The sequence below is a fragment of the Erithacus rubecula genome, assembly GCF_903797595.1.
Source record: "Erithacus rubecula genome assembly, chromosome: 3".
Classification (NCBI taxonomy): domain Eukaryota; kingdom Metazoa; phylum Chordata; class Aves; order Passeriformes; family Muscicapidae; genus Erithacus; species Erithacus rubecula.
This window is the reverse complement of record NC_136689.1, coordinates 136,132,228-136,158,874: the sequence shown is the minus strand read 5'-3', so window position 1 is coordinate 136,158,874 and position 26,647 is coordinate 136,132,228. Positions and strand designations below refer to the sequence as shown.

Below are 26,647 nucleotides of genomic sequence, written 5' to 3'. Positions count from 1 at the left end.
ATGGTTGGACTTGATGATCTTTAAGCTCCCTATGATTTTTATTACCTCTGTTTGACTCCCTCCTTTCCCTGGGACAGAACTGGACAGTGCTGATGGGCTCAGCCTTGGCACTCTTCATCCTGCTATGGAGATTTTTCAGCTGAAGTTTACTCCATGACAAGTGGAAAAGTAAAAATTCATAGGAAAGCAGTATTGATCAAAGTCACCTGATGCAGAAGAAAGAGTGAAAAAAGGGGCAGGAGACTGGCTAATAAATGATAGGAATAAATTCTGAATACCAGTCCAAAAGCCATGCACATGAAGTTTAGCTCTTCTAATTTACAGGCCGCCAAATTTATTTGTTTATCATCTGAAGGTGATATGAATTTATGTATCCAAGGAAAGATAATCCCATAAAATACTTACAGGGTAATAGTGAGAAAGCAAGCCTGAGTCTCCTCCAGAGAGCAATTCAGCACAGAAAAGGAGTGGCAGCAGGAGCAAGCATTCACATGGAAGTCTCTGGATTGATTCACAGATCCCAGCACACCTGGGGATCCCTGTGCTGCAGTATCAGGGCTTGAATCAGTTTTGCACCACTCAAGCACAGAACAATGCTGAGCCCCAGGATTACACTCACACAAGGCAGAGAGGCAGGGTAAGGCAGCCTTGGATTTGGTCCCAGCTTGACCTCCCTGCTTGATTTTAAGCGGCCTGTGAACAAACATTTTACTACAGTAACAGCAAACAAGCCAGTCTCTGTAAGGTGTAAAGCTGGGATGCAAATTACAAACATATGTAAATTGAAATAGTTTAGGTTACTTTCTTGGTGCTGAATTCAGTGACTAAGTGCTTATTTCAGAATGCTCATTCCATGCCTTGAGCTACTGCTTTGTCCATCTCAGTGGCAGAAAGCAATTTAGCATAATCCTTCTACTGTAATGTCCAGTTTTTCCATGAAGATTACAGATGAAACCAAAAGACCTCATTCTAAAGAAGGCTTACTGCTTTGCAAAGCTGGCCACTGTGTGTTTAACTGCACCAGAATGGTCCATTGGAGAACAGAGGGAAATCTCACATTTGGGAGGATGCAATGAAGGAGTCCCAGACAACCTAAACAATCCCTGTTTGCCAAACAATGTGTGTGAGGCTTAAAACATGATGAATTCGAAACACATTTCCCTGCTTCACAACAACTGGAAAATACCTTTCAATCAAGTGAATAATAAAACTCATTGAAAGCAGTGAGGCTGATTATCATCTAGCTTTAATCACTGTAATGCTACTCATGAATGTGGCTGCACCCACCAGCTGATATCATCTGAGGATCTGGTCCAGGATCTGTGTAAGGGAGACTGCAAGATAACGATGGGAGACCTTTCAGGTTTTGGCACACAGGCCTGGCTGTTAATCTCCAAGTCAGTTCCCTTACCTCCCCTATTGGAATACTATGGGTTTGCTTTTTTTCTCACGGTATTTCTGCTCCTGTCTTTGACTTTCTTTGACTTCCAGCTGAACTATGGATATTAAAAGAAGCACACAAATTGTTTTTAAATGTGGCTCAAAAATGTTGTATTGTGGGGGGTAAAAATTCAAGTAGTTGTTAATTTTACTCCAACTATTAAAAAAATATGAGACACTATGTTTCTTTAAAAAAAAAATGTTGAGGTGTGTTTATGTAGAAAGATATCAACATTATATACTTGGCTTCATGAGATGTTGTCATACAAGTGGGATATTTAGCCTTTTATTGAAGTACTCTTGCTAATTATATAAAAGTAGTTTTAATCAAAGATTTTCTGCTTTTTGTAAAAAAATTTAACTTACTGGAAAGTCAGTCTTTGTAAATTAGTGGATAAGAGGTTAATGTTTACAGTCAAAATGTTAATAAAGCATTTTAAAAGCACATGCAAGCTATCAAAATAACTTTAAAACCTGAAAAATTTAGTACTTTTTTTGGGGGGGGGAACAGTCCAGTCTGTTTCACTCTCCTTTTAATCATGGATGATGAAATTATTTAAACAGCTTTCTTTCACCATTCCCAAAATCTGCAACTTCCCAGCATGAAGATGGAAGAGGTGGATTTACTGTAATAGGGTGACTTTTTTCCCTGGAAAAGCTGAGCTAACTCAGAACTGGTTCCTCTGGCCTTTGAGCTCATGCAAGTGGGAAAAACTGTAATTTAAGTGTGGGGGAAATGGTTCTTTGAAGCATGAGATATATATACTGCAGACAGGCCACCCAAATCTCTTGGGAGTTCACCACCTCTGTGGTTCCCAGAGTACTAGCAAAGTTTTTCAGCACTTTTTAAAAAATCATTGCTGCTACCATGTTTGTGCACTTTCCCTGGAGAGGATGTTGTGTGATTTAGGCCATTTTTAAAAAGATTGTTGGTTTGGTCCACTCCAGCTGGCTCCAACATTTCACTGGAACTCAATAGAATGTATTTGCATCCAGTTGTAAGATCTGTCAAGACTGTAAGAATTTAAGTGTTGGGATCAAAGCTGGTGTGGGGTGAGCCTGGAAAAATGGCTGAGTTTATATTCTGCCCATGCTTTAACTTAGGTTGTTAAAAATACAGCTTCTGCATTCACAGGACATTTACCCTAAAGAAAGTTGAAGGATATTGACTTACAAGCTCAGGAGGATCGAGCCCATCCTGCAGGAGCAGCTCTCCCCCAGCTGTGGCAGCTTCCCCCTCTCCCAGTGCACTGCAGCCTCGAGCCTGAGCTCTGCATCAAGCTGCTCCTAAATGATGTGACCACGGTGTGCTGGCCCAGCCCACTTGCAAATTCTATTTGACTTTCTAGTTCAGTGAGCTACAGGCATTCACTTCTACCTTTTTTCCTGCTCTTGCCACAAAAGGTGGCAGCAGGGAGGCTGCTGGAGACTAAACCACCTCCACTATTGATGTTTCATCTGCTGTGTCTGTGCCAACACCTGAAACCCAATCTGGGCTCAGCCAGCTCGAGGTGGTGCAGTCTAATCTAAACTTCCAGCTCTGCCCAGCTACTCCTAATGAATCCTGACAGGCAGATTTCAGGGTTTTGCAAGAGAGGAAGGTCCTGCAGCTGAGCCAACAGCACAGCCAGTGTGCCACCACAGCTGGACACCTTGGCATTACTGTCCCTTGTATTAGAGCTCCAGCACTGGGGTGGGTGAGACACCCTTCCTGTCCTCCTGCCTGGTACTGTGGGCAGAACAACAGAGAAGGTGGCTGCAATGGCAGAATATCTCCTAGCACCCACCAAATTTACACAGAACTTGTAATCAATCTTCAGGCATTTCCCCTAATCTAGGCAAAGCCTGAGCTGTGCATTTCTCATGTCCAGCTCTCAGCTGGATTCTCCGTGAACTGCCACTGTCAGAAAACATTATTACCATTGCCATTGTTTGATAATTGCACCAACCTTCATTTTTCAAAGACTGGACACAAAATCAGCATGGAGTTTATGCTAGATTCACTGGCACTCTTGAAGTCATGTACAGGAGGACCAAGAAAATGAAGCAGCAAAATACCCTCTTGCCTTAACTTGTTAGAACAGTTGCAGTCCTGAGACTAAATTTTCTTTTCTTATTTCCTTTCTGATTATGTATTGAATATATGCAATACAAAAAGAAACAAAAAAAAGGAAGAAAGAAAGGAAAAAGGAAAGGAAGAAAGAGACAAAGGAAGGAAGAAAGGAAGAAAGAAAAGGAAAGAAAAGAAAGAAAGACACTGTCTTTTAGTTCAAAACAAGCAGCTACTTTAATGACAGTGCTTATAAAAACAATATTATGTTAAATCATTTAGTATGCTTTATTTAATAGAAAGGAAAAAGGAAGATGAAATAGGGCATTGAGGAAATTCTTCTGTTTATTTTTGTCTCTGTGGTGGTTCATTTTACCCACCAGTGTTTTTTTCTTCACTGCAAATCCCCCTTCCCTCCTGATTAAAAACAGACTCTCTAATAAAAGTGGTTTAAGATCATAGTGATAACTTCAACTCAAGAACATGAATAAAGAGCACCCTTGGAGGAAAGACCCCATCTGCTCACATATGATATAAGGAAGGGAGTGCATAATGCAGAGTAGTGATTGCTACCATGTGTAAGATTATTCAGGTCTTCCACGTATGGCTTCTAACCTATATGGCCGCTTAAAAAAAGAGGGATTCAAGTATCCTATAAAACAGGTCCTATGTTTTACATTTGACCTTTTCCTGAACATCAACCTTATTAAAAACAAATAAAAAAACGTCCTGAATGGAAGCTGTAGTTTGATCTGGAGCTTATGGAGGCTGACAGCAGCCCTGCTATTGCTTTGAGCAGGGCAGGAGCTGGCCTCTGCTTCATTCAAAAAAAACCATATCAAGCATCCTTGTGATGATCACTCCACAACTGGTTTTTATTTCATTTTATTCTAATAACCTCACAGAAGTACATTTTTCACCAAATTGAAAGCTTGTCTTCCCTGAAGCCATGGAAAGGATTAGATAGCATTACATCAGACATTTCAAATAGTAAATTCTGAACTTGGAAGAAGCACTTCAAAGCATGGTTATGTGAAGCCTCTGCCCAGGCAGAACAGCAAAGGTGAAACAATTGTAATCTCCACAGTGGAAAGCAGTGACTGACTGAGTGCAAGCTATGAATCCCATTATTTTAATCTAAAATATGTATTATTGTGAGGCTTGAAATCCATGTTTGATATGCTGTGCTAGTTGCTGTAAGAATGTGCAATACAGGGCCTGGGCTCCAAGACAAAGCTTAATCAAGATAAAAGCAGGTTACGAGCAGAGATGGAAAGACTTTTGCACACCATATTTTGCAATTTTTAATGAAAATGCAACAACTGGGATTGGAGAAGGTACAGTTTGGGGTTTTTTAGCCAAAATATTTAAATAAAAAATTAATTAAAAAAACAAACAAAAAAACCACAACAGAAGCAAATGAACATATAAAGAGAAACCTTTTTCTTGTAGAGTTTGCTCATCTGAATTTGCAAGGATAAATTAAATTGGAATTACTCTTCTATCTATGTAAAACCAGAGATAAGGGCTTGCACTGCCTTAATTATACTGGTATAAGCTGCCCTAGAGCCTCTGCCTATTCACACAAAACAGGTGCCACTTTACAGCAATGGAGGTGCCTCTTCTGTTTCCCAAACAGGGCATCAGTGAGTTGGTTGCAGTGGCCACATTTCAGTGCTTGCCAAGCCATTAGCAGGAGACAGAAGTGCATGCACTCAAGGAAAAGTTTGCTTTGGAGGTAGTTTGAAGTGAGAGGAAGAGGCACCTTAACAGGTTTTAACAAAGACTGTTTCAACAAAATGTCTTTTTGGGGAAAATTTATTTTGTGGAGGTTTTTTTGTTATTTTTTTTAAATTATTTTTGTTTGAGGGTCTTTTGTGGTTTTGGGTTTTGGTTTTTTTGGTGGTTTTTTTTTTTAATGGGTTTAGGGATTTATTAGGGGTTTTTTTGTTTTGTTTTCTTTTTTACATTAAACACAAATATTTAATTTAATATTTAACTTACTATGGGGATTGATTTCTGCCAGGTTCCTTGGTACTCTTTGCTCATCACTTTTCCACAGTTTGGAAGGGTACCTTCTTTCTGAAGAACAGGTGCTACTCAGTGACCAAGGAGTCCCCTTTTTGTCAAGCAGCACAAGCTCAACCAAGGCATATTGAAAAAGCTGATATGAACTGGACATTCTGGCATTAAGCTGAAAACAATCAGTGAAAGTTTCTGCCTTGAACTGAAGCTTGTTTCTAGTCACAGAAAGTCCAGATAGAATCTTTCCTAGATGTTCTGGATCCATGGAAAATAGTTACAACTTCTCCTAAAAATACTTTTCTTTATATGTCTGGAAGTACATGTATAGTATTTTAGGTTTTTCCCATTGCTATATAATTAATAACAATCCTGGCTTATGTTCCTTGCTAAACTTGGACCAGAAATGCTAGATTGTTTGCCCAGTCATACCAGAATATCTGAAAATGACATTTGGATTCCCTCCAAGTTATTGGGATGAATATACTGCTTTACTACAAAAGAAAAAAAAAGAAAAAATCTTCCTCAGTGGTGAAGTTCCCACACCTGCCTCTTGTACCCTGTGCTGTGTAGCTGGGTTTCTGACCCTTGTCTCTTTAGCAGCTCTGAAAAGGTGCTGCAGGCAGCATGTTGAGGGCTGTGAGGAGTGAGAGCCCTTGGCACAATTTGTGCATGGGAGTGGCTGGTTTGCTAATGGTGGGAGGCACGAAACCCTCCTGTCCTGTGCAGCCACAGGCTGAGCTTTGTCTCAGCAGCTGCTGGGCTGATGCCCCAAGGGGGTCAGGTGTATGAGGAGCAGATAACCTGACATGGACTGACCCCCTTACACTTCTCACACTTTATAGCTCCTGCTTGCCTTCCAGCACAGGACATCCACCAAAATCCCAATCTCCTCCCATACCCAGTACCAAAAGGCTGGATGTGAGAGGCAGCCACTGTGACTGCTCATATAGGGACTCTCAGAACCAGTCAGAGCAAGGGAAGGAGCTTCAAGTGGCTTCTGGTGACAGCCAACTGCATTGAGTGCTAGATGAAGCCTGGTGCCCAAGTGTAAAGCAGATTTATTGTGGACAATGCTACTTCCTTGGACTTGGGCAATTAAATATTGTGTATCTCACACCTCTGTTTATGAAACAACTTGAGGAACTTCCTCTGCATGAAAATGGAGCAATCAGAAGGGCAATGGAAATGCTAAGTTGTTGTTATAAACACTGAGTAGTTGGACCAGAGTTATGTGCATAAGGCTGTGTATTCACTGATTTATAACTAACAAACAGGCAGTCTTTTTATTTTCAATCAAATATACATCTGTCCCTTATCTGGCTTCTTTCTCAATTAACCTTACTCCTATCTGTATTGTAAATGCCTTTGAAAGAGAAGATGGAGAACACAGGTGGTTTCTGGATGGGAGGATGCAAAAAAGAGAGAGATTATGTGAATTATCTCAGCTGAAGCAATAAAATGTAAGTGACCTGGGAATGTCCTGTGTGTCTGGTTTTGGACCATAAAGTCTGCCCAGAAAGGATGTCATTTATCTGCATTAGTCCCTGAAGCAGGCTTAGCAGTCTTTTTGCAGACCTGAAACTGCATCTATCCATCATTGCTACTGTAATCTTGAAAGCAGAAGGCTTAATGGCAAAAGCATCTTAAAGCTACCAGCATGGTAGGAAATAAAACACCACACTGGCACAGAGGGGGAATTCCCAATCAGTAGCTGTGCTGGTTGCTGCAAAACCATTTCAGTTGTGTTTCCCCATTAAATATTCAGCAGTCCTGCAGCAGCTCTTCAGCACAGTAAGATCACTGGCTGCTCTCTGCATCTCCCATACATGTAGGTCTGGGCTAGGAGCCCAGCTTATAATTGCTTCAGTACCAGGAGCTCAGCAAAAGCAGGAAGGGGCCTCTGTCCCTGTCAGCTGTGATGCTCAAGGACACCTTTAAAATTCACTTGTGAAGAGCTGATTAGATGGATTAACTCTGGTTCTTTGCTTCATATACCCGAAGGTGAATTTATTCCTTTGCAGGCAATAATGTCTTTTGAGGTAAATAAACAAAACCACAGATGGTGCTTTACTTGTTCAATTAATATTTTATTGTTAATAATTTGTAACAAACTCTCAGAACTAGTTCTCATGATAATAGATGAAGAGTTACCACGGATCAAGAAGCTGATGTTTGCTGTGGGACCAGTGCTTACCAAGGAGAGTATAACAAGTCAAAAAAACAGTCACAAAATAGTTACAATACATACAAGATAGTTTTTTAAAGGCTAAAGAAATTAAACTGAGAGGGGTGGATGGGGAAGGAAAATGTAGCCAGTCAAAAATTAATTAAAATCTGTAGGGAAATGGCCATAGATGTTATAAAGCAATACAAAGCAAGTGAAATGGAAAATATAATTAACACACTTGTAGAGACACTCCTAAACAAAGCTAAAGCTATTATAGAGAAATTTATGCTTGGTAGGATTAGGGACAATAAGTATGTTAAATGTGCTGGTAATAAAACTAATCCCTAACACAACATAAGCCTATTACCACACAAAGATGGTAACTTTATCAATGCTTCTGCAGACAAGCTGTGTTCAGTAAATATCTGTGCTATACTTAGAAAGCACAAGATGAGAAAAAAGATGACAGATTTCCAGGCCATTAGCTGAAGACAACATTAGGCAGCATTTTCTAGAGATAAATATATTAAAGCAGAAGCTCAAATAAGAATCACCCCAGGGTACCATGAGAACTGACTAAAGTGGTCTCTGCCATGCAAATGTTCATTTTTAACACATTTTGGAATACCAGGGAAATACCAGGGAAGACAGCTAATATTGTGTCTGTGTGGAAAAAAGGGAGTGGTGTGACAAGAATAGGCTGGTGAGCCCGACATCAACACCAGGCACAAAATACTTATTGCTTTCTCTCCTCCTTTTTCACTCCTGACCTTGCTTCTTTTTTGAACACCAGCCCAGTGACCTTGAAGCAACCTTCTAGTTGCTTAGTTTTTCTATGCATTAGGAGTTGAGACTGATTCCCACTGAGGTCTCTGCAAGCCTGGCTGGAATTCCAGTACCCTCCCTGCTAAATACAACCACACATGGTTCCCAAAAAGGCTTGGGCAGGCAGCTGGCCTGCTAAGCAAGAGCAGCACACAGGAGCTGGGAATCAGCCAAAGAGTAAGAGTACCAGCTGATGGCTTTAAAAAGGACCCAGCTCTGAGGGATCAGACAAGACCAGAGCTGCATTTGGAGGAGAGACAGTTCTGAGTGACACAGGCTGCAGGGGCTCTTCCCTGGTTTCTCTCCTGAGAGCTGAAGTGGAAATGCCTGACCCATGCAAAATGGGTTCACTTGTGCCTTTTTGTTTCTGGCTCATTTGTAGGATAGAAGTCTGGGCCAGGCTCCTCTGGTTTTAAGTCTACAGCCAGCAACAAGAACTATCTATAGCCCCCAAACTTTGTGGTTTCTGCTATTCTTCTATCCCTAATTTTTCTGCCTTTCCTGCTTAATTTTTTTTTTTTTTTTTAACTTCAAATATATATTTTTCACATATTCCTGGTGCTTCCTTCAGCCAGACACTTTGCCCAAAACACCACTTGCAAAGTGCAGCTTTATAGGGATAACAGGAGCAGAACAGAGCTTGCACAGGTAATGGAAAGCTTACTACAGAGTTTCTGAGACCTGCTGAGGGGGTTAAGTATACCCTGCCTCTGTCACAGAGAAAAGACTTGTGGAAAGATTCACTGACCTCTGCTTCTACATATCCCAGGTACCTGGACTCAGGTTTCACTTGCTGCACAGGCCAGCCTGAGAGATGTTCTTGATGATACAAATGTCTTGGGTGTGCCATTTCTAGTCTTCACCCACCTGCAAAGGAGACCTGCAGGGACATTTAGGGGGCTGAGAACAAACACAAAAGGCAATATAACATCTGGAATTCACGGTTTCTCTTTCTTTACGTTTTCTTTTAGAAGCATTTTCAATAGACATGAGAATTGAGGGGCAAAAAAACCAGATCACTGTTCCAAGACAAGTTAACTGGAGAAACAAGTTGAACCAGAGACTATCCTCAACAAAGAGTATTTCAGTAAAAGGAAGAAGGTATAAAAACTGGAGACAAGAAAGGATAACACCAAATTGTATACAAAACCATCTTACCTTCCTAGGCACAAAATTAGGATTTCATATTATTCTTATACTTGAAAAAGTTAGATATTCTGCAGTTAATAAAGCAAGGTTTGACAACTACAACCACTATTTCCCAAAGTCTGAGATGGTTCCAGGATACTTCTGAAGTTTTTATTGCTATTATTTTAATAATCACAGATTCAGACTCCAGAGGACAAATAGGATGTTATTTTTCATGAAAGGGGCCAAGAAGGATAAATAATTTCATTCTCTTCAAAAAGTGAAGGGAAACTCCCTGCTCTGATTACAGCTGTATAAGGGTTAAGAGAGGAGCAAAGGCATGTAGAATCAACCAGTGCCATTGGACATGTGTCCCACCATAAACCAAAAGATGCAAAAGGACAGAGAAAAGCCTCCTCCAATAAAATATCAGTGGGACCATGGGCATCATCTAGTTGGGAGAATGAGGATGCCTGAGTGAAAGTCCTGGCCAGTCTTTTCAAAGGGATCCTGAACTTGATTGCTAATATAAAAGATGGAAACCAATCCAGTATCATGTACACATTTCACCCTTACATGGCTAAAGTCATCAATGCCTCTCCTATTGTTTCTCTTGGAGGATCAGTGATGATGCTGTGAACTTGAAAGTAGCATCACTTATACAAGTAATTTGTTCAAGTAACATTCATTAGAGAGGTAATGTCCTCACACTTTCAGTTCTAAATAGCTGCTCAGCTGTGGAGAGGCATCTACAAAAACTTTATGAAATAACACAGTTCCTGGTTTATAGCCTGAGGACATGTTAGCTAGACAGGCTTCCTGTCTAAATAAAATCAATTGATGTTAGCTGGACAGGCTTTCTCATCTTAGCAGAAGAAATTGTTGTTAGCTAGACATATTCCTAACTTTAATAATAGGAGTTGCAGTGGCTGAATATTGTTTGTGGCAGGCTTGTGAACAAATGTCTGGTTTAATTTACAGAAGAGAATTGTGTCAACAATGGGAATTTATTGTTTTCTACATTTCATGCCTTCTGGAGTCCTTGGTATATGGCACATTATGGGAAAGGACTTGTGCAAAATGCTAAGCTCTGAGTGAATCTGGGGTCACACATTTACAACCACAAACATTAAATGTCTGGAGCTGTCTCACCCCTGGAGATGTTCAAGGCCAGGCTGGATGGGGCTCTGAACAACCCAGTCTAGTGGAAAGTGTCCCTGACCATGGCAGGGTTTGGAAATAGATGGCCTTTAATGTCCCTTCCTACCCAAAGCAATCTATGATTCTATGAATTCAAACAAGCTGCTTGCAAGGCTTTAGGTAGTGCTCTTCCTCACTCACCTTTTTGGTTTTTTTTTTTGATATATAATATGTGTATATTGAAAGACAAAAAAATTTCTTTGAGCTTTCCAGGATCTCTATAAAAGACTTGAAAGTTGCAGCATTTCATTAAGAAAATACTATTAGAAAACAACTTCTTTCCCTCTGTTGTCTTGCTGAGTACATGAATAGTTTCAAAAACACTAAAACTGCATCTCTCAACAAAATTGCTGATGGCTGAGGGTATTTTAGCAAACTCTTCACAGGCTGAATCTTTCAGCTCACTGTTCAGGCTATAATCACATTTCTTTGCTTCTGCTGGAGCTCTCTGTCCCCTGATTGCCCAGATTGCCCAGATGTGGCAAAGGAACCACTCATAAAGCAGAAAGCAGAAAATAAGGAGTGACAATAAAACTGTGTGTCCTGAACTTTTCCTGATCATCCTTAATCTATCCTGGACCTGAAAAGATGGAAATGTTCTGGAGTTTTGTGACCTAGATAAATAATCCATGTCCAATTCCAGCTCTGTCTCAAAGGAAAAACTCTATCTCTAACTTAAGTTTTCATGAGAAAACATCTCTAAATGTGACACACCCTTTTCTTTTATGAGATAGACTTTATAGAAAGGTCCCTGGTGGGCTACTCAACTCTGCAAAAATCATTACTAATTTCAAAATATAGGTCATTAATGTAACAGAATCTCCTACTGAATAGATGTTTCTCTACAGAATTTCTTTTCCTGCCTTTTGGCTATGAAAAATTAACTTCCCTTAAAATTTAGATATAATGATAGGTATTAAAGGAGAGGACCGATTATGGTAGTTTTGATAAATAATAAAAATATTGTACCTTGTGTATATTGTGTGTATACACCACCTCTGTTGTGGTATATACAGATCATATTCAATATGTCTTGTGTAACTCCTAACAAAGCAACAGCTGAATGTTTTCAATTCTCTAATATATTTACCTTCACAGCCACCTTGACAGGTAGGGAAATATTACAGTGCCCAAGATCTATGTACCTCCTCCTTCATGTAAACACCCCACTGAAGCAGCTGTGTAAATCCAGCCACCCTGGGTCCTGGCCACTGAAACACAGGCATTGTTGGAGGCAAAGGCATCCTGAGTGAATTCTTAATTTCCCCATCAGGAACTGAAGAGGGATGGTTCAGGTCATCATTTAAAGGACAAGACCTAACAATTTACAGTAGGTGCAATGAATTTGGGCCTGACCCATGAACATGGAGAGGCTGAAAAGAAAGTCTCTGCCAGACTGTGCTGCAAAGTCATTGTGATGCCAAAAGATGCACTGACCTGCACAGACATTCAGCCTACTTCCCACCTCCAAGCTCACCATCTTGTCAAAAAATCCCTCTGAAGTGTGAGACAGAGACAGGCCCTGAAAGCAGATCTAGCTTCCAGCAACCCATCACTCTAGTCAGAGTAGTTTGCTCTCTGGAAGGGATTAGTATTTGTGTTTTGCATCTCCATGGTCCAACTGGTAGCAAATGTTGACTAGAACTGGTCTGTAACACCAGGAAGGGAACAGCTCTCAGTGAAAACAATGGGTTTATCATGGCCACCTATGACAGGGAAAATCCAAGATTGTTTGTCAAGAAACATTTCTTGAGAAAATTTATTTCATTTTAAAATATGTTTGGGAGCGTTGCAGGGAGTTCTGGTCCTTTTCAGGGGTTATCTGATACAGTAGTAATGTACAGAAAGAGAGAGGCAGGGGAAAAAAGTCACACAGAAAGGGATAGACAGAGTTGTAAGTGGTAATGTGATAATATTCTTATACATGGCACCATCATTTCTCACAGCGAGACAGTCTGACCAGATGTGGGTGGAAAGAGGAGGAAGGAGGCAGAGAACATGTGGTGGGTGAGGGAATCCAGGTCTTTGAGGATGGTCTGTTAAGTGCTGGTACATGTATTTCTGTGGGAGTGGGAGGAGCTCCTATTGTATTTCAAGCTGAGAAAAGAAACCTAATACCAAATTATCACTTGCAGTAAGTGCAAGGTCAGCCACTTCTGAGAAGGCAGTAAAACATTCCCAGGGAAAGTTTCTTTGCACTCCTGCTTGATTTCAATGGCTTTCTGAAATTCTGAAAATTATTAATAGTGTCAGGCATAAATAGGTGCCTGGGAAGAAAAAGAGTTTTCCAAGGAAAATACATGTAAAAATGATCCAAGCTCCTTTTTGAGGTTTTGCTCAGACAACAAGAAGACACCATTTCTTCAGGGAGGAGCTGAAAGAAGGGTTTCCCCTGCACAGACATCTGTTTCAGGCTGAATTTTCATGCCTGTGTTGTTTTCTCTGCTGGCAGTAAACCACTCTGCTCAAATGATCATACACCCCTGTGTTGAGGGACTTGAATGAATAGGAAGAAAAAAGCTCTTCATGAATCTGTGAAATGGCAAGAGGGATCAAATGAATATTTTCATTGGCATCAGCTAGTCCCCCTTTGTTCAGAGCAGGAGCTTTGGAAGTCCAGTGCCTGGAGCATCACAAAGTCATAGACCAGCTCTTGGAGATGACCAAAATGAGGGAGAATATTGCCTCTCTGGATTCCCAGGCACTCCTTAAAAGAAATAAGGAACATACACAGCTGGCACTGCCACCAGCTTTTGGTATTCAAATTCTGCCCTGTTCAAAGGTTTAAGGCAGATAAACCCCCTCACCTGATGGGAACAGTTTGCACAAATCCAGTCTTGGAAGCTAAGAATTATTTTGAACAACATTCTTGTCAGGAAACACATAACACCACAGCTGAGTCCTTTGCAGAGTGAGAGCTGAAGTCTTTGGATCTCTTCCTCTGCCCACCAAACCCCATGTGGAAAGTGGGATGAGGTTCCCACAAGCAACTCCAATTTCAATCCTTTTCAGACTTTATTTCTTCAATTCTGTGGCCTCCTGTGGTAGCAAACTATGCAGGCTGGCTACCAGCTGTGTGAAAGCCTGATTATTATACATTTTAAATTTACCTGCTGGCAGCTACATCTATACTCAAGTGCCAGAAGAATGGAAAAAATAATGTAATGCATCTCAGTTGTTACCCAGAGTTGCTATGGGGACAGGATGGGTCTGGAAAAGAGTATCAGAGAAGTATCCTGCCAAAAAAACAGTATCATGTCTCTCAGGAAGGCTCCCCAGAGGAGTGCTTAAATCTCAGTCTGGGAATATCCCAGTGTGGAAAGTGCAGAAGGAAAGGAACAGATTAATGTGCAGGGGTCCAGAAAGGAATGGTCTGACATCTCTGAATGGATGCAGAGGAAGAGCAGACTGAAGAAGCAAAGGGATGGCTGGAAATGGGTAGCTGTGGAAAAAGGAGCCTGCTGCCTGAGAACTCTAATTTCACTAGCTCATGCTTCTGAGGAGTTCAGTACTCAGCACTTTGGGTTTCACTCAAAGCCTGCTAAGTCAATGGGAATCACTCTAGTTTTCTCTGTGTTTTGGACTGAGTCCTTTCAAAACAAGTGAGTAGAAACATAGGCTTTCTTCTTCCCTGTGGCCAGGATTTTCAGCATACCTCAACTTTTAGGATTATGACTGAGTTTTCCAAAACATTTTCCCTGGGAATGGAGAAATGATCACAAATGACTGAAGTACCCAGGCTCTCTTCAGGTGGTGCAGTGCCAGGACAGAGAGGCTCCCTGCAGCTTCACACTCAGCTGGTGACAGGGGCAGCCACAAGTGTGACTCCCAGCACAGCCAGCAGCAAGCACAGCCCCACAGGAGCTGAGCTGTGCTCACCCATGGCTCTGCCTCACAGTGCACTTCACCTGCTTTTTGTGACTTCAGTGCATTCTGAGAATCTGCACTTACCCAGCTCAATTTGGTTGTTTGTAATTATAGCCAAGTTCTCCCAGTCAGAGCTCCAGAATTCCTTCAAAGGCTTTGTCCTGGTTGTGAGCACCCAGAATGTATTGTGTATTTTCTGTGGGAGCAGAAGGACCTGCAGCACTGAAGGGATGAGATTTTCACCATGTGCTGAGCTGGAGCCCCCTGAGCTGGCCAAAAGTGGTGTTAAGACTACTGAATGTATACATGTGCAGCTGTCTTTTAAATAAATTGTCTACTTCATTAAATTTGAGGTGATATTTATCACATAGGACATTAGCCAGAAAAGGGAAGGTGTTTTTTTTTTTTCTTTCACTAAATCTTGGACTGTTGAGGTGCTCTTGAGTGTGGTATCTCAAAAACACCTTGGCTAGCTTTTGATTTTAAAATACATGCAGAGAGGCAGAAAGTGTTGCAAATGTTTATATTTTGCTTGCTTTTGAGTTTCTCTAATTCTGAAACAGGAAATATTTTTTTGTCCTTAAGTGGAACAGGTCTTTCTTATGGCATTTGTGTTTTCTAAGAGGTAATTTTCTATTACTTCTTATCAGTTTTATTTTCCAGCTCACAAAGGGTAGATAGTTCAATTCCCTTTTCCAAAGGACCTCCATAGGTGTTTTAACATCTGCAGGAAAATAGGCATAATCATTTCTGCATCATGGGGGAGATTCTAAGGGCACTAAGGTAAAATAAAAGGGTATCCAATCTGCTTGGAATCTCTTATATAAAACATTCTTTGCAATAAAAATTGACAAATTATCAAAACCTTTTGGGGAGGAGGCTATTAGGTTTTTTGAATTTTTTTATTTATTAAAAAATAAAATCAGATTTTATTTTCCACAGTCAAATTTTAAGCCAAGTTTCCTGCTGCAAATGATTTTTGCAAAACTTATAATGAAAGATAATTAGAAAAATAACAGCCATATAAAAATAATGTATCCCAAAGGTATTTAAACAAAGCATAGGGATTCTCACAAACTTTTATTTTGTTTATCCTTTTATAACAAAGAAGTAGTCAGAATGTCTTTGCATTATGACACAGGATGAGGAAAAATGTCAAAAATCTCACAAATTTTTCTGAGACGGAGGAATTGTCCCCACCTGACTTGCAAATCACATCCTTTCCTCTGACTTCCACATTCCACTGCCACAGGGTTTGCTTCTCTCCCTGGTTCTGCACAACATAACCCAAAAAAGCCACCTGTGAGGGGAGGGACCCTCAGCCTGGGAGGGCTGCAGGAGCACGACTTCCAAACTGCTCTGGGGAGGAATGAGGCTGTGGCTGCAGCTCTGGCAGCAGCAGTGAACTTACAGAAAGGTTCTTGCCCACAGCCAGCCCAAGAGTTTCACCTCAGCTGCCTCAGGAAGGGTCTGGAGTGTTCACTGCCTATGGCTCATTATTCTGCATGTCCTGTGTTTGCAGCCTTGGGGCTCAGGTTCAGAGCTATTGGTGGGGCTCTGCAGCTCATGTTTGTACCTGGTTCTCAAGGCTCCCACCAGCTCTGCCAGGCTGCTCCTCTCCAGCTCTCTGAGGGACAGCTCTGTGCAGAGTGCCCAGGACACAGAATCACAGGAAGTCAAGGTTGGAAGAGATCTCCAAGATCACCCAATCCAATTGTCTACCCAGCACTGCCATTGTACCCCTAAACCACTAAACCAAACCACCCAGCTCCAGATACCTCTTAAAACCTCCCTGGTGTCATTCCATCACCTCCCTGGGCAACCTATTCCAGAGCCTGGCCACCTAAGAATGAAAACACTTTTTCTAATATTTAATTTGCATCTGCTCTTTCTCATTTTAAGGCCATCTCCTCTTGTCCTCTCACTGCAGACACAGCAGAAGAGACTGGTCCTCACCTCAGCACACCCTTCTTTCAGTTGTGGAGAGTGATGGGAACCCCCTGAGCCTCCTCTTCTCAAAACTGAACAAACTTAGCTCGTTCAGCTGGTTCTTATGTTTTCTAGTCCTTTTGTGAGATTTGTGGCCCTTTACTGGATGTGCTCCAGCACCTCAAAGTCCTTTTTGAAGTGAGGGGTCTAGAACTGAACACAGCACTCCAGGTCCAGCCTCCCCAGTACCAAGGACACAATCACTGTCTGGCTCTTCTGGCCACACTGTTCCTGGTACAGGCCAAGATGCTTTGGCCTCCTTGTCTACCTGGGCACAGCTGGCTCATGCCCAGCTACTGTCAACCAGCACCTCCCAGTCCCTTTCTGCCAAATAGCTCTTGAACCAGTCCTCCCCAGGCTTGTGGAGCTGTGTGGGTTGGTTGTAAGTGCAGGACCCAGCACTTGGCCTCATTAAACAGTGATCAAGGCTGTTCTGCCTGTCCATCTGCAAGATGATGTTCCTCACTGTTGTGATTTTAACCCCATAGCAACTATGCACTACAGAGCACTCACTCACTCACTCACTCACTCACTCACTCACTCACTCACTCAGTCATCACCCACCCACCCACTCACTCACTCACTCACTCCCCTCTGCCTCACCCTGCTGGGATGAGGAAATCAGTAAAAAAGGTAAAACCTATGAGTTAAGGACACTGTAAGAATTGGAAAAAAAATAATGTAAGGAAATGGAGAGAGAAAGGGATTAAAATACAAGAGAAACAAGTGATGCATGTGCTCACCACTATCCCCCATCAGTGGTCAGCCCTTTGGCCAGCTCTCCTCAATTTATATATTGGGCCCAGTGCTCCATGGAATATTTTTTTGGCTAGCTCAGGTCAGCAGTCCCAGCCATGCTCCCTCCCAGCTTCTTGTGTACTTCCTCAGAGGCAGAGCATGAAAGGTCCCTGACTCAGGGTAGCACTACTTGGCAACAGCCAAAACAGCTGATTTCCAGCTGGGACCAGGACACCCATGGTAAATGGCTGAGGATTCCACAAGAGCACTGGGGTCTGTTTTGATTTCCTCAAATGGGAAATAGAGAGATTTCACATTCAGACTTTTGAGTTTGCAAGGCAGAAGAGGCAGATTCAACCCCCCTTTACCAAATCTGTATTGGTGCAGCAACAGAGGTGAGAATTTTAAGAGCTGCAGTGAACATTGGTTAGGACTGCTGAGAGAAACAGGGTGCTGAGAGTCTCACCCAGTTCACAGGCCCAGCCAAAACAGGGTGAGCACAATGCTTGGGTCACTGGGAAAGGGAACTGCTCATCTGAAAGAAAGGGATGCAGAGGACAGCTCAACCATAGCATTGCTGTGAGACCATGCATCCTTCTTTGGAGATGTTGAAAAATGAGCTGAACAGGGCCCTGAGGAAGCTGCCTGAGCTGGCCATGCTCTGAACACAGCCAGTCAGTCAGTCAGAGGCTGGAGCTCCAAATACCTCTTTCAATCTGAATTTTTGTCTGATTCTGTCCAAGTACTGCAACACCAGACACAGGTGTCACACCAGACACAAAGAAACAGTGAAAGGTCAAGCACTGAGAGAGAAAAGAATGACCTATGGAAGTCCTGCAACCAGTTATATTCTTCAACATAACAGCATGGCCTGTGAGACCAGTGAGGATTCTGAATATTTATAGATAAGCCCAGACAAATCATAGCTCACAACACAGAAGAATTTTTTTTAGTTTAAAAAAACCAAAACAAAAAGAGCCCCTGAAGCTTGATCCAATCTCCTGGAAACTGAATTTGCTTCCTTGACTTCACAAGTTGTCTAAAAGATTTTAGAACTCCCATCCAACTGTCAACCTGAGGGATGTATTCATATATTACAGGACCTAAAGAAACTGTAATGATCAAATTTGATTCCTTTCTAAGATATGCCATAACACTACCCTTCATTCACTCTTGTAGTGACAAAAGTATATCTTGTGGAAAAAGCTCTGAGACTTAATGGAAGGAACACAAAACTTTCCTTGGAGCAGAGGAAAATTGAGACAACTGAAGTCCCTGCCAAAGGTACCAATCATTACAGCAGTGGCTGAGAGTGGCTAAGCTACATGGGATGAAAGAATTTTTGTTGGACCAACCATGACTCTGGAAGCAGAGAGCTGTGAGAGACAAGGCCAGAAAAAAGCCAGAGATGCAAAATACTGAATTTTGAAAAAATCAGGCAAAAAGCTTCTGGCACATTTGGATTTCTCAGCGAGGAAACCACCTCCTGCTTGCTTTTATTTTTTATTTATTTTGTGAAGCCAGGAGATCTGGCTCGCACTTCTGGCAAATAAATCAAATTGCACAAAGACTCTGCATGACTCTATCAGCTCCTCCTCCCAAAAGAAACATGACACAGAAAAACCCTGAATAGCTGCTTAGCATTGAAGCCAAAGGAGCATGGGATTTCCTGCAGCAGAGTTTTATGGTTTCTTTGCAGCATTGAGAGAATGCTTGGTGTGGGCTGTTGTGCCAGAGGGGCCCATGTGACACAAAACTGCTCCTCAGTGCACCCAGAATCACAGAGAACACAACTTTCTGCTGTGGGTACTATGGTCACAGGGGGGAACACAAGCTAGACACATGGAAGTGCCCCCAGTGCCCCCACCAGCCAGTTGATGCTGCTGGTGAGTGGCACTGTCAGTGTGCAGCAGGGATGAGAAAGCAGTGCAGGAGCTTCAAAAGAAATTACCTACAATCCTTAATGCTTGGTTTATCATTAACATGTCCAGGAAATACAGGGAGGAGCTTCAGATGCTTTATGACAAATGTCCCATGTGGTGGTTCCTCAACTGTGCTGGGAATAGAGACAGTCAAATGAGCAATTGGGCCCAGGGTGAACAGGGATATTAATTAAGGAGACTGCCAGCCCCCTGAGGCCTGTAGATCCCTCTCTGGCAAGTGGTTCAGAGTTTAAAAAATTCACATATTGCCCTTGGTTTATGTCAATAATGTAAAGTATGTAACATCATATTCTCCTTAACATGCATTTAGCATCTGCATCTAGCAGAAAGACAAGAGAGCAGCTGGAGCAGGACATGCCTGGAGCACCTCACCAGAATTTCCCCAGCTACTTACAGAGAGCATCTCTCTAGAAAAAGAAGGTATAATTTATACATAATTACAGTAGGATATCTATTAGCACTTAAGTCTCTCACATTTAATCTTTTTCAGCCATTCACATCCTTACTACTTTTTTACACTGCATTGATATCTGACAGGGACAGGCAGGTTCTAGAGAGACAACATCCTTACAGTCCAGCAGGCCCTGTAAATTCGATGGATGGACATCACCATCATGGGCTCTGGTTCCAAGCCACATTCAACTACATCTCACAGCTGGTCTGGATAGGCTAAGTGCAGTTAAAACTCTGATGCTTGCCATGCATCTACAGGTCATGGCTGAGACTGAGATCTATAAAAAAACCCAGGAGATCCAAGTCACTAAAATATTGAAACAAGTTCACTACTGATTTCAGTGGGACTGAGGTATTTCTGCTTATAAGCCTTCCTCCCTTTGTTCATCCCTGTCCACTGTGGGTAGCCAAAATGCTGAGGCAGAGGCTGTCCATCACACTGGGGTGGCTGCTGGGTGGTTTGGCACTCCAGCTGTACAAAAGGAGCAGTAATTCCACAGTTCATAGGGGATGTGATTGCTGGGCAGGTGGGGTGGTTGGAGCTGAAACAGAACACACATCCATTTCACTGTGCAGGCTCCAGTTTCACTGATCACTTCTTTCTCTCCTAAGCTGCCTGTGCTGCTGCATCTGCATGTCTGTGGTGCCTTGGGCCTCCAAGGAAGAGGAGGAATCATTCCAGAATATTTTTACTTCCAAGCAGATGTTTACTTAGTTTTAAACCCAGAATGGAGGAATTCAGTTGGCTAAAGATACATACAGTGTCATCCAAATGCTTGGGATATCAAGGCAGATGCAACAAAAACCTATGGAAAACTTCCATGCATCTGATGCATCCTCACAGGACAGCATCTGGTTGGGAAAAATACATGAATTCACTCAAATGGTACTTGGTGCCTATATTCAGGCCATTGAGCCAGGCTCCAAATGCCATCTTCAGAAATAAAAGTTATTTCAGACAAAGGTATTTGTCAGGAAACCTTAGATAACTTCCATCTTCATATTATGGAGTTATCAAGGCACACCATAAATTTTGAAGATGAAGGCAAAAGAACTTTATTTAATCTATATCCAAACTTCAGGTACATCTTCAGTGATCCAAGGCTCACCAAGCAATTTAGTCCCAAGTGCTGGAGGCAGTGGGGAGCTGTGCCAAGCAGAGAGGCCCCGTGGGGCAGCAGGATGCCCAGGGGCTCAGCAGCAGCAGGGGGCTGTGCTGCCTTCCAGCAGGTACAGGCAGCACCTGCAGCACACTCAGATGATGAAGGCTCTGTCAGGACACACACCAGCCAGAAAATTGCACTGGATGTCTGAAGGCCCATCATCAGGGCTCCCTGATGCAAACATCATCCTGCAATTACGTGGGAGCACACATCTGGCTGCAGGAGGAGTGTAAGGGGGAGCTGTTTGGGAGTGTCTTTTTTAACGCAAGAAACTCGAAAATTTTTGCGTCTGGAGGAATCAGTCATCCCTTAGATGTTGGGCCATTTTCTCCAGAAATGAGCCTCCTCCCAGGCAGGGGAAGGAGAGTTCCCTGTGTCATGAGCAGGGTGGGGACTCACGACTCATTGGTGTTTGTCCTGGTTTCCCTAACGCCTCTGAGTCAGGGAAGCTCTGCTGTCGGAGAAAGTGCTGGCTGTAATGGCAAGGTGAAAATTCCTGTTTGCATCATTGCATTTTATTTCCTCATTTCTAGCAAATGAAAGCTGTTATGAAATGCTGTTTTTCCTTTCACTGTCTGACGAGTGACAGGGAGCCCAATGAAAAGCAGCACAAGACGAATCAGCTCAATGTGTCTCCCACTGTCTGACTCCCTTGCAGAACTGTTACAGCACTTTTAAGTAATTTCCTTTCCCAGAAGAGGCAGCTTCACTTACACCAAAGAGCTTGATCTAAACCAATAGATCTTACAATAAACCAGACAGCCTCATCTTTTTATATCAGTGGCCTTTAGCCTCAGAGGGGCTTCTTCAGACAGAAGCTGAAACTTCTTACAAAATGTAATAAAATTTTCACCATCAAAACCACAAGTGATAACTTGGGGCTAAGTATTGTGAGCTTTGTGATTGTATTATAATGACAGAATTTTTTATTTGGTGTAGCAGTGCCCTGGGTGGAAGAAGGAAAGAGAAAAGTATTTCAAAAACCATGTCACAACAGAACCTAAGTCCTCTCACCTTGATGATTTAGCCGTTGGATTTCTCCATAAACTGCCAATCTGTGGTGTGAAGAAGCAGCATTTGTGGGTTTCCTTAGAGAAAAGCAGAAGTATTCCACATATACTAGGGAGTAGTGAGCATGCAACTCAACTCAGATATTATCCAGGGAGGAAATTTTCAGCAACTGCAGCCCAGGTAGAAACAGATGCATTGTTTTATATCTCAGACAGGGTGGATCAGGTTAGATGGCTTTACCTTGAGCAGAGGAGAGACTCAGAAAAAGCAGATGTAATTCTCTTTACTTTCTTCATGAAATTTTATATATTACATGAATTCATAAACCCACAAAGCTAAAAACTGCTGTCATGGAAAACTGTAGCTGATTTTTACCTGTTGTGTTGAAAGGAGTTGAAAATAACCCAAAGGCAATTCTGGATCAGGAACTGTGTCTTAGCAAGGTATACCACACCAAACAAGGCCTTCCACACCAATTCATGACCTAAACCTCAGACAGCTCTGTGAAAAATCTTCTTTCTTTAGGAGACAGTTATCCCTTGGCTTCCTTCAGGACAATGCCAGAACTCATGGATTTATTCTGTATAAATGAGAAATTCCACCCCTCATTAAACAGATATGGTCTGTAGGAGATAATTAACCACTTCTTACAGTTTATCCAACCCACAAAATTTGGGTCAGATATTGGTCGCCACCCACGTTAATTGCCCAGAACAGACTGACTGGTTTTGGACCAAATAGTGTCTCATAAGCACTTAATATCCCTGGAATGGCATGAAAGGAAACAGAAATCTGAGAAGAAGAGAAAATTAGAACAGTGGGAAGAAAAACAGTTTTTTAACTGTGCAATGGACTTTGTCTGTCTAATGAATCCCCTTTGAAAACCACCCATAGTAATAAATTAGGATGTAATATATTGCAGATGGATCAACAGGGGCACACACATAGTCTTAAGTATCTGCCACAGGTGTTTGATTTTACATTTGACAACAGCTCAAGGAGTAACCATGGAAGGACAATTGTGCAATGCTTGCAGGGCTGAAAACTTGTTCTAGACTGGAAACATAACTAAATCTCTTGCTTTTCTGTGGAGCAGAATCAATTGATATAACTGGCTTTTGGTTGAAAACATTATTAAAAGTTTACATCTGGACTCTTTTTCTGCATATATTAATTACAAGATTTCTTCTCAACAGAAGCATCATTGTGATTCAGTAACTTTAATATAATGTTTTACTTGCACAGAACAACACATGCTGACAACATTACATTAAAAGTATGTCTGGACCTGACCAACTTTTGTGAGGTCCTTCATGGAGTCTGTCCCATTGACCTAAATGTTGGATGGTTTCTAGAAACAAACCTCAGATCATACAGTCTTTAATTACATTAAACTGGTCTTCATCACCAGTTGTGAAGATATACTCAGTATTTTTTTCACGCCTACAGATCAAACAACCAAAAAAAAAAAAAGGTATACACAGGAGAATATCCCGTTCTTACAAAATATGTTTAACATCTACAGAGGAATAATAAATTAAAAAAAAACAAAAACAAAAACAAAAACAAAAAAAAAACAAAAAGAAACCAAAACAAAACAAAAAAAACTAACACATGTGAAGAAGTTTTCATTGAAACTTGTACCATTTGTCTAGATTCCTGCTGCTGTAAGTGTTCCAGTTTTCTACAGCTTCTCCAAGAAGTCTGGAGTGGTTAGCCATTTCCTGAGTTCCAGTCATGCTTCCTATCCACGCAAACAGTAAACTTCCCATCCATGTCTCAAGCCATTTAGCTTTATTTTTCCTCCCACCCATGTTTCTGTTTCTCAAAAAAACCCAAGCAAAGAAGAAAACCCCAAAGCCGACTGCAGCAGTTTTGGGAATCTCCCCGTTCTTGCACATGTCCAATGCAGCAAAGGGTCTCAGTGCCCCAGTCCCCCCAGTGCACAGCTCACAGGAGGGAAAGGCAGCCCCTGGGAGCTGAATGGTTCAACTGCAGTGTGCTGTGCAATGGAAAAGGCTCTACTCCCTAGTCCAAACAACACCTTGGAGCTGGAGTACTTACCCAGCTGGACCTGTGGTTTGACTTGTTCATTCTTACAGTGCTTATTCCTGAGTTTCTCCAGATGCCATTTACTGTAATCTTGGAGTAGGAAGTGTGCAGGACAGTCTTTGCTTGGCACCAGATATGAATCTTATTTATTTAAATGATTCTCTCCTAGTTTGCAGCTGATGCTGCAGGTAGGGTCACACTGGAGCTGTTGTGGTCTCTAACATTTTGCTGTGTCTGGGACAGTGTTCCACAGACAGAATACCATGGAAATATCAGTGCATTCCTATCCCTAACTCTGGTCAAATGTCATATCTTTAATTGAATTTTGACAGCTATGGTCTAGTGACAAATGTCTATGCTCTGCATTAGGCCTTCTCATGACCTAAAACTGTGAGAGCTGCAGCAGAATCTCTACTAATAATAAGCAATATTAAATGTCAGCCAGACAAAACTGAAGACCAGAAAAAAGAACAGTATGATGCAGCAAGGCTCTCTTTCCACTTATTTTTACTGTATTTAGAGGACTTTCACATTTTCTCTGCCTTGAATAATATTTTTGAACACAGAAATTCACTTCTACAGAGTGAAGTTCACAAGTCTTCCTACTGACTTGAGGAGAAGTAGGACCAGGACCAATGATTTAGTTTCTCCTCCTTATCAACTTTCCCTGCCTTAGTAGTGTTCTTCTGCTCAAACATGTTTCTATTTTGAGTTTTTTCTTCTCCATAGATCCCCACGACATGCTGAGGATAGGCTTCAACTGCATCCAACATTTTGCCACAAGAGATGATTTGTTCTGCAAGCAAGGAAGAATGTTTTATTGTTCTGGCACTTTGTCCCTTTGGATATGGCTTAGAAATCAAATAATATGTTGAAAACATGCTTCAACAGAAATGAAGCCCAAGAATCTTCATTTTTGTTTATTTTATTCAGTTATTGTGGGACTTCTAGCAAAGCTCACATCTCATAGCTTTAAAGGAAAGCCTTCAATAAAAATTAAGATTGACAAATTGTATCCAGGACTGTCACTACAGGTCAGAGCTTGTAGTTCTACTGATTCTGTGGAAGACTTTCACTCTTTTAACTCTTTCTGTCCTTTGAAAAGACAAAACACTCTTTGGTATTTCTATGCTAAAAGTTAAGACCCATTAAAATCAGAAACTGGCTCAGTAGATACAAGCAGTTATGAAGGCAGCTTACCTCCAAAAATTTTTCTTGCATTTTCCAATAGCAAATAAAATTGCTTTAAAAAGTTACACCCTCAATCTCTGTCCATTTTTTTTGTGGTTGAAACAGAAGAATAGAATTTGCTCCTCAAAGCTGTAGGTCAGTAGTTCCCAGAAAGTCTGTGGGATTTTTGTAAAAGGGCAAAAGTAAAAAGATTTAAAAATTCCACAAGTGAAGAACAACTGTAAACTCCTGCAAATTTAAAACTGAATGTTTTGAAGCTATTTAACCCTACAATAACTATTTTAGGGAAGGTTAGCAGCTATTTCTGGAATTTTTCTGGGTACTTCAGGAAACAGTCTGGCTACTCTGTCAGCATGGGCAGCATTTTCACAGCAAAAAAACTGAGGTAATTATTTTTGTGTGTTCAAAATAATGGAGAAGATTACACTGACAACTCACATCACCTCAGAATCCACAGGATCCATTGTCACAAGCTTCATAATTAAAGTCTTGTATAAATGGAAGGACCTTTCCCTGCAGAACTTTTCTCTGCTCCCACAATTTTAGGAAAACAAATGTACTAAAATACTCAGATTTTGTGTAAGGGCATCTTGAAAAGTAAATGGGATGGGAAAATTAATTCCAAGACTTGAGCACAAAAATTCTCAAAAGACACTTTCTGGTGTTAGGATGAATAACATTAACTCAATCACAAAAACATTAGTGCATCAACAACTGCACAAAGATGAAGTCTATCATTACTGGAGCCAGAATAAACCCCTGATTTTTGCATTCCTCAGTTCCTTCCCATGCACAAAGGGCAAAATACATTACAGGCAAAATGACATGCAGTGGTGACCTAAGAGACAAGTCTGCCACAGAAATACTGGTTTCTTCATTCACAGATTTCTTATCATTATTCTTTCAGATAACATGCCATAAAATCATAGGTAACTGGAGGAAAGAAAGAACACAATCTTCCATAACTGGAAGAAAAAAATGATAGCTTGGACTTCTAAAAAGTCTGAGTGGACAAAGGTTTTACTGTGGCTGCAGAATGGGAACCAAAATAAAGCCAGTTATGCTCTTTTATCCATAAGAAGAAGGAATAGTTAGAAATAAAGCACAACCAAAGAAGGTTGAGAAACCAATGTGAAATGTTACTAGTCAGTAACACTTGCTATCCATGATTTTTGGTTTTACAGGATAAAATTCTGACTTTAATGAAACCAATGGCAAAAATTCTGCTGCTTTAAAGCAAGAGTTAATTAAAAACTCTGATGAGCCATGAGTATGTGTCAACAGGCAAATTACATTTTCATATTCCAAACTCAGATTAAAAAATTGATGCCAGTAGGTGATAGCTGTTTTCTTGAGTGATGCATTAACTGAACTGTTGGTGTTCACATCGCACTTTGAATAACCT

At 41.4% G+C, this 26,647-nt stretch overlaps 1 long non-coding RNA gene across 1 annotated transcript; it reads left to right on the top strand.

Moving 5' to 3' along the window:
- Nucleotides 1-8,559: 8,559 nt before the first annotated feature.
- On the top strand, nt 8,560-25,061 carry LOC306800378. Its single transcript, XR_013773818.1, has 2 exons — nt 8,560-8,684; nt 24,781-25,061. It is a non-coding gene; the product is annotated as an uncharacterized lncRNA (long non-coding RNA).
- Nucleotides 25,062-26,647: the final 1,586 nt, after the last annotated feature.